This window comes from Myotis brandtii, unplaced genomic scaffold (assembly GCF_000412655.1).
Source record: "Myotis brandtii unplaced genomic scaffold, ASM41265v1 scaffold504, whole genome shotgun sequence".
Classification (NCBI taxonomy): Eukaryota; Metazoa; Chordata; class Mammalia; order Chiroptera; family Vespertilionidae; genus Myotis; species Myotis brandtii.
Window position 1 is genome coordinate 2448783 of NW_005369217.1, and position 8221 is coordinate 2457003.

Sequence of the window (8221 nt, forward strand, 5' to 3'; positions counted from 1 at the left end):
GATTTCCTGGAAGAAAAAAAAAAGAAGAAAAACAATCTAGCTGAGGCTTGACAAGTTACCAGGTAGTGATTTGGAGGTTGAATCAGGGATGCTGAGCGATGGGCTAATGTCTGGTCCACGGACCAGCAGCATCAGCATCACCTGGGGCTTGTTGAAATGCAGAATCTCATGTGCCAGCGCCAGCACTCTGATTAAGAATGTGCTTTTCAACAAACGAAATCCCAGGTGATGCTTGTACTCCTTAGATTCCATGTCTGTGGCCTGGGACACATTTGGAGAGTCCTTATGTTATCACTCCCAGTCCCATCTCCCTCTTTCCTATGCTAACAGGTGTCTTCCTGCGGACAGGTGGGCACTGTGGGAGCAGGCAGCACAGAGGAACAGTGAGGACTGGGGCTGAAGCCAGGAGGAAGCTGTGCCCCCAGCATGACAGACGTCTGGCTGCACTTTGCACTTCTAACCAGCAGATGGCAAGCGTGTGCTGGTAGTGTTTCTTCTCAGAGGCCTTTGATTGCTTGACATGTTAAGTGCCTGGTCCCTTAGGTGCTGGGTTATCTGTCAGTTGGGTCTGGGGTGGTGTACATGGAGCGTCCTGCGTGGGCGCTGGAGGAAAGTGTTGGATGGTCTCAGGGTTTGCTCAGGTGGCTGTCCTGAGGCTGATGTCAGAGCAAACCGTGGTCCCACTACTCCCTGTCAGAGGAAGGGCACTCACTGGTGTGCCATCGCACCCCACAAGCTCCCACTGGTCCCACTCTTCATTCATGCACCTGCAGAGGTAGGCATTTGCCCCATTAGCAACTGGGCCCCAGATTAAATGAAAATAATTTTTTTAAAAAAAAAATTGGTATTATGTGGTAAGGATCATCCAACAGCAAAAGCCATCGTCAAGTGTTAAAGAGAAGAAACCCTGCTTGTGAGTCCGGAAGGCACACAGGATTGAGTGGTGTGGGGCGAGGTCATGAGTTTGGAGCAGTGAGGAAAGGAAGGGGGCTCTTATCAATCTCTCACCAAGATGAGTCTGAGCAGAGAACCTGGGAATTTGTCTTATGGCTGTGCGGGTATTCAACACCCAGTTCCCTAGTCACCGAGCTCCCCAGTCTCCCTGGTGTCTGGTAAAAAAAAAATTGGTATTATGTGGTAAGGATCATCCAACAGCAAAAGCCATCCTGGAGTGTTAAAGAGAAGAAACCCTGCTTGTGAGTCCAGAAGGCGCACAGGATTGAGTGGTGCGGGGCGAGGTCATGAGTTTGGAGCAGTGAGGAAAGGAAGGGGGCTCTTATCAATCTCTCACCAAGATGAGTCTGAGCAGAGAACCTGGGAATTTGTCTTATGGCTGTGCGGGTATTCAACACCCAGTTCCCTAGTCACCGAGCTCCCCAGTCTCCCTAGTGGCTGGGACGTGGGATAGGATATTGGAAAGATCCCAGTCTCTCAAGTCAGACTGCGTTCAAATCCCAGCTTGGACAACTATTAGTTGTATAACTTTAGGCAAGTTACTTAATCACTCTCTGCCTCAGTTTTCCCATCTGTAAAATGGAGGTGAGTAGAAATCATATAATAATATTATAAGTGTTTATATGATTTTTATGCACACAAAGTACCTTGCATGTAGTAGGTGCTGTGCAGGTGTTTGGTGTTTCTTCCCTTGGGTCTTAGCCTCCCTTTCAATAAAATAGGCAGAATCCTTGGTAGTTGAGGCCCCCAAGGAGAGTCAGGAGAGAAAAGGTTCCCACAGTTGACACCATCTTTTCTTCCTCTCTAGGTCTTCCTTATGTTCCAAAAGAAGCCAGAACAGATCACCAGCCTGCATGTCAACCACCATTGCACCATGCTAATCAACTGGGCGGCTGGAGTCAAATGCGTGCTAGGTGGTCAGGATACATGACACAGCTGAGGCAGCCCTGCCCAGGCCCTTGTGAGGCAGCCTCTCTCTGCTGGGCTGAGTCTCCAGGGTGGGAGGTGTGCATCCTCCAAGGTCCCCCTTTCCTGTGGCCATGAGCCCAGGCCTCTGCTCTCCTTTTATCCCTGTTGCTCCCCAAGCCTCCTGGCTCCCCCTTCCTGGTGCAGAGGAGGAGGCCATGGGAGGTGCTCAACGCCATCGGGGAGTGCAGAGGGGTTACACACACTCTCATGTAGCATCCTGTTAGCCCCACCAGGGTCATGACCTCAGGCCGCTCACGCTAGACCTCAGGATGGGCCTCCCCAAGGATTTTCTCTGCGGGACATGCAGAGGTGCTGTCTGCAGGATGGAGGACTGAAACGTGAAAGAGAAAACGCAAAGCATAGCTATGCTCAGCTCCACCTACTCCCCTCGATCTCCTTGCCCAACTCTGCGGCCTCCTCTTGTCAAGAAGCTGACTTCATTGGTCCATGTCTGGATGTACCTATACTATGGACTGGCCTGTCGGGCCCAGCATGCAGCTCTACCTCTGGTGGAAGTGATGTCTTACCCTCCTACAGCTGCGGAGAAGACCCCATTTGGCTCCAGGGCCTTTGGCTGAGCCCTGGTCCTACTCTTGGCTGCACCAGTAACTCGGTGTCAGACCATGTACTAGCCCTTCTCATCACTATCTTACTTAGTCTCCCAATTTGAAAGGGACTCAGTAAACATCTCATCAGATTCTAGAACAACCCTAACTCCCTGACAGAATGTGGAACCTGGAGCAAATGCTTCCCATGCTTGAGACCTTAGTCTCATCATCCATAAAACAAGGGGCTGGGCTTGGAGCACTTCTATCCTGTGAGCCTGTGATCACTGATCCACCGTCCAGGTGCCTTGACAGAAGGTGGAACTTGGAGCAAATGCTTTCCATGCTTGAGACCTTAGTCTCATCATCCATAAAACGAGGGGCTGGGCTTGGAGCACTTCTGTGAGCCTGTGATCACTGATCCACCGTCCAGGTGCCTGGGTGCCCTGTGGTTTGGGGACCATCACAGGAGTGTTAGGAGCCAGATGGTAGTGACATCCGAGATGTCCCTCAGGGGGCCTGGGATGGGTTGAGACATCATCGATGTCAACATAACATGGCTGGAGTAGGGCAAAGGGGCCAGAACCAGGAGAGGGGGCAGGAGGATCTTGGCTTAGGGGAAAATGGGAGCAGGCTTCATCAAGCTTACCTTCTGAAGAGGAAGACTGAACTGCAGGAGGCCTGCCCCCTGCTGGTAGACAGAGGAGCGACTGCTTGTCACCTCTCTCCCATCTCTGTCCTTAGCTTTCTCTTCCCCAGGGTCAGTTTGTGGCCATTGCTGCCCACTCCTCCTACCTCGTCACTCAGTGCTCCTTCCAGGATGGGTTCAGCATGGCCGTGCTCCTGTTCCTCCTCAGCCTCACCACCCCCTCCCTCAACATCTACCAGCAGACACACCTGAGGAGAAGCTGACTTATAGGGCAGGATCCGAGGCTGAAACTAGCAGAGCCGTCCCCACAGAGACAGCGGGGCTCGCTCCACCTGCGCCGAGCAGGTACTGAGCCTGCACTGCGTCCTAGGACGGAAGGAGGAGAATGGCCCCCTTCCAGGGTTCAGGAGGACAAAAGCGGAACCAGCTCCTGAACTCGCTTCTGCAGCAGCACCCACCACATGGACCTGTGACTGTGTGCATCTCCGTCTGCTACCAGATGGGAGCCTCTCCCGAGCAGGACTGTCTTATTCCCTGTGTCCCACACCTGGCACAGCGCCGCGTCCATGTGCGTTTGGAGTCTTGTATTCCACAGTCATGACCTCTGGTGAAGGTCGGGCTGAGGGCATGGGCGAAGTCGAGGCTGGATGGATATATAACCTCGCAGTGGGAAACGATGACAGAGTATCCACGAGTGAGCGTGGGTCTGTGTGACTCCTAGTGTGGCTGTGGAAATGGTCCCCCGTCTGTTCATGCACTTATATGGTTGTACAAGTCCGTGACTGTGAGTGGGGTGGCGGAGAGGGCTGTGTGTATAGCTCTACAGACTTGTTTTCCAGTCTGCATGCACGTTTCCATTTGAGTCTCTTCTGTGCGTCTCTGAGAGTGCCACAGTGCAAATAAAAGCCACTAGGATAACACTGATCCTGTCCCAGGCAGGGGGCCCTGATGCCCAGAGGGATCTCTGCGAACATGGAAGGGGGGAGGGGCCTCCAACGGGGTGTGAGAAGGAGACACGGGGTAGGACAAACACAGCCATCCACTTCACAGACAGGGAAACTGAGGACCAGAAAAAGCGAATGTACGACCGGATCGCATCCCTCGGCAGAAGCAAACATCTGCGGAGCCATTAGAGCCAGAACCGGATCGTCTCCGCAAAGCAGCGGCCTGGGGGTGTCTCCATGCCTCCAGGGTTCTTATGCGTCTTTATAATCTCTCCCCGTCGCTGTTTCCTCCCCTCTGTAAGTTCTTATTTTGCGATGCCTCAACAGTCAAGAACGTTACAGAACTGTTGAAGTTTGTGAAGTGCTGTTTGGGGACTATTTATCCATCAGGTGCTCTAGTTAATTAACTCCAGCAGGCGGGCTGCGTCCTGTGGGCAATCCTCTGAGAAGTTATGCAGGATGTGCACGCATCCCACGCACTTCTGCTGACTCGGCCGCTGCATTCGGAGGGTGGGGGCATATTTTAAGGCAGCCTTTTTTTGAAAAAAAAACAACAACACATAGGAGTGAAGTCTGTTCATTTGCTGAGCAGCCAGGATAAAGGAAAGGGGCATCATTCCAGAGTTCAGAGCTCATATTGGTCCAGTTCTTTGTGGCTGCCTCTGTCAGATTCAGCATTGGGAGAGCCTGGGGGAGGCAGTGTGTGTGGGGGGGAGGGCTTGGGGGGAAATTCTCAATGAGCTGAAGGTGCGCCTCCTTTCCACAACTGCCCTGCACTGTGTTGTAAGACCTCCCTCCGCCTGGTTGGGGAGTGCTGTGCAGGTATTGTTTCCTATGAGTGTAGAAAGACTGTGTGAGTGTTAGGAGCACAAAGTGATTCATACTTGTCAATACATAGCCAAATTCCTAATAATATTGTGGAAGTTCGCATCTATGCACTTTTTAAGATAGTGATAAGCAAGAGTGATGGTTAGATTTTTTAATATATAGCAGGATGAACTGCTGCCCAGAGAGGGGCCATTTGCCAAGACAAGGAGGCCCAGAGGACCCAGTGGGAAGGCCCTATAGTCAGAAGTGAGGGAGTCACCCCAATCTCCCATGAGGGTCCAAGAGCTGAAGGTCTGGGTCCCTGGCTATTGCCTCTTAAATCTGAGTATACCTAACTAAAGAATAAAAGGCATCCAAGATGGAACAGCTCCGTGGTCCTCCTGTAGCTCAGAATTCAGTGAAGACCCCTCCCTGCCCCATACACACTCCTCCGTCCACTCTGCTGACCACGCCCCGGGCTGCAGGAGAGGCGCCTGAGCCAGGAATCAGGAGAAAAGGCCAGGCCCCTTTCTTCCCCCTTCCTCTCGCTCTTGCAGGTCTCTGTGTAAATGGAGGAACTCCTCCAAAAAAGACAGCCTCTGCCTTCTCACCTTTGTCCCTGGGCAGTCTCAGGGCAAGATGCCCCGTTGCAAAGGAGGACTTTAATTCAGGTTTTTGAAATTCGAGCCCTCCAATCCCTATCTAGATCTCAGGGATATGTGAGCTCCAGGAAGAGGCAGAAGGCTCTGCAGGGATGAGTGGGCGGAGGAGGGATTCGACTACCAACAAGACAAGACGGGACTGCAAGGGTCTGTATTTCAGTGCACGAGGGGACACTAAAATGAGGAAAGATTGGTTTAAAAGCCCACACAGAGCGTCATGAAGGTGGAGCCCATGCTGGTCCTCACTCACGGGGAGGCAGCCCTGGATTCTCAGAAGAGGCAGAGCCCGCCTGTGCCCTCCTGCTGCTGGGAGGACGTGGCCGTTCACCTCTTCTAGTGTCTTTTTCATGTATAGGTGCTTCCAGCTCTAAAAAATACACTCTGGTAACATATCGTCATTACAAACTCTTCTTAAAACACAATTTAGCAGTGCACTAGTACATATCAGAGAATCCCAATTCTGCTGAGTTACATATAAAATATAAACACAAAAATATGAAGAAGAATCATCTCTAGATGGTGAGATTGTGGATGCTTTTCAAATCTTTGTATTTTCTTATTTTCTGCAATGCCTATTCTTTTTTTATTCATTAAATATATTATTATAATGTGATGAATTCAGGATATCTTGGCTGTTCTTTCTTCTGAGAATTATTAAAGCCTATATTTGATCTGCTTATCAAGTGGTCATTACTGATACAGTTGGCACATTTCACCCCACTGTTGACCCCTCAGTCATTCAACAAACAGACATTGAGGACTCACTGCCTTCTAGGCACTGAGCTCGCTATTAGGGATCCGACACAAACCAGGCTTGTCTTGCACTCTGATGGCCATGTAAATGCTTAAGAAGCTAAACTGCGGCCACTTACACTAGTTCGGGGAACGTTAGGAAGAAAGCCAGTCTTGTCCCAGTGCAACAGTGAAGGAGGATTTTGATCAAAGACTTACCCACAGTGTCAGATGTGAAAATGGGGCTGCCCCACAGCTGCCCGAATTCAGTCTTCCTGTGACTCCATTCCTTGCTTTGAAGTGAGCTCCCCACACATCAGAAGAGTGGCATCTAAGTGTAAGTTTAAGTCTAAAACCCCTTCTTAAAAACCAATAAAATGTTGCACAGCTAGAAGAACTAACTTTTGCCCAGAGCATGGACCCATTCTGGCTCCTAGGAAAGGTTCCTTGCAGGGAACATCTAAGGGGAGACTTGATAACAGTCTTCACTTCTACAACAGCCCGTTGATAGTCAGAACGGTGGTGATCATTGAACTACATCTCTGTCAAGTTTCAAGTATCTAAAAACTTTTACTTGAGAAGTGAAGGAATTGCCTTCCAGAGACCAAACGGGCCTTTCCCTGCCCTGGCCGGTGTGGCTCAGTTGGTTGGGCATCAACCCATGCACCAAAAGGTTTGATTGCCGTTCAGGGCACGTGCCCAGGTTTTGGGCTTAACCTGGGTAGGGGGCGTGCAGGAGGCAGCCAATGACTGTTTTGCTCTCACATCAGTGTTTCTCTCTCTCTCTCTCTCTCTCTCTCTCTCTCTCTCCCTTCCTCTCTAAAAAAAATTTAATACAAATATTAAAATTTTAAAAAGAGAGCGAGAGACTTTCCCTGAATCAATATACTGACAGAGTTAGCACTGGGACCTCAGCTTCTTGAACTCTACTGGGGACTCTGTGTCCTTTAAGACTAGATCATGGAAGGAATTCATTTCCATAAGTAGGGCAGTTTAGGTATCCCAGATCCTGGGTCCTAGCTTGTAGCTCATCCTACTGGAAAACATTGCTATGAAGCTTCTACGTGCACTGTCTCCCACCAGCCTTTGTCGTCTTCCTTCTCCCCTTCTCTCACATATAGACTTCTGTGGTACTTAGATCGCCTTTAGCTCACTGGTTACAAATATTAAGAAAGGATCCATATGAAACAGAGAAAAATGTTAAAAACAGCCTACTTTTTAGAAGAAGGAAAAATGGTACCTGTCAGTCTTCAGATTCTCCAGGGGCAAAAAAGGGAAAGCCAGGTGTGACTATAGGAGCTCCAGCATCAGATCTAAACCAACATCCCTACAGAGACTGCCTAACCAGCTCCCACACTGGGGATCCAGTCCCTGTGTCCAGTTCCTCATCACATATACATCCTAGCACCTCTGCCTCGGGTAGCAGTGGCTCTTAGCCCCAGTGGAGACACACACTTCCTACCAGTTCTCTCTCTCTCTCTCTCTCTCTCTCTCTCTCTCTCTCTCTCTCTCTCTCTCTCTCTCTCTCTCTCTCTCTCTCTCTCTCTCTCTCTCTCTCTCTCTCTCTCTCTCTCTCTCACACACACACACACACACACACTCACTGTTGCACTTTAATTAAACACCTAAATGTGTGTGAGCAGTACCTCAGTATACACTTTTTTATACATTTATTTATAACAAAAATTACGTTTTTAACATTTGAGTTTGTGAACCAATGTGCATTCACTGTAAGGCGCCCGTCTAGCATTTCAAGCAACTGCTATGGCAGCTTCTTTAGCCAGTCAGGCGGGCCAAGCTGAGCTGTTTCCGGGAACGCCCTCTCCTGTGTGTTTCAGGTCCGAGTGAGGAGAAGAGACATTTTTGCATGAGATTTGAGGGGCAGGAGTAAAGCAGCAGCTGCATTATTTTTTACTCTCAGAAGGTTGGGGCATGTGCTTTTGTAGCTCACACATTATT

General features: G+C 50.0%; 1 long non-coding RNA gene across 1 annotated transcript; it reads left to right on the forward strand.

Annotated features, from left to right (window-relative positions):
• Positions 1-332: 332 nt before the first annotated feature.
• Positions 333-6209, forward strand: LOC106727947. The gene is made up of 3 exons (XR_001364183.1): positions 333-484; positions 1763-2771; positions 2902-6209. It is a non-coding gene; the product is annotated as an uncharacterized LOC106727947 (long non-coding RNA).
• Positions 6210-8221: the final 2012 nt, after the last annotated feature.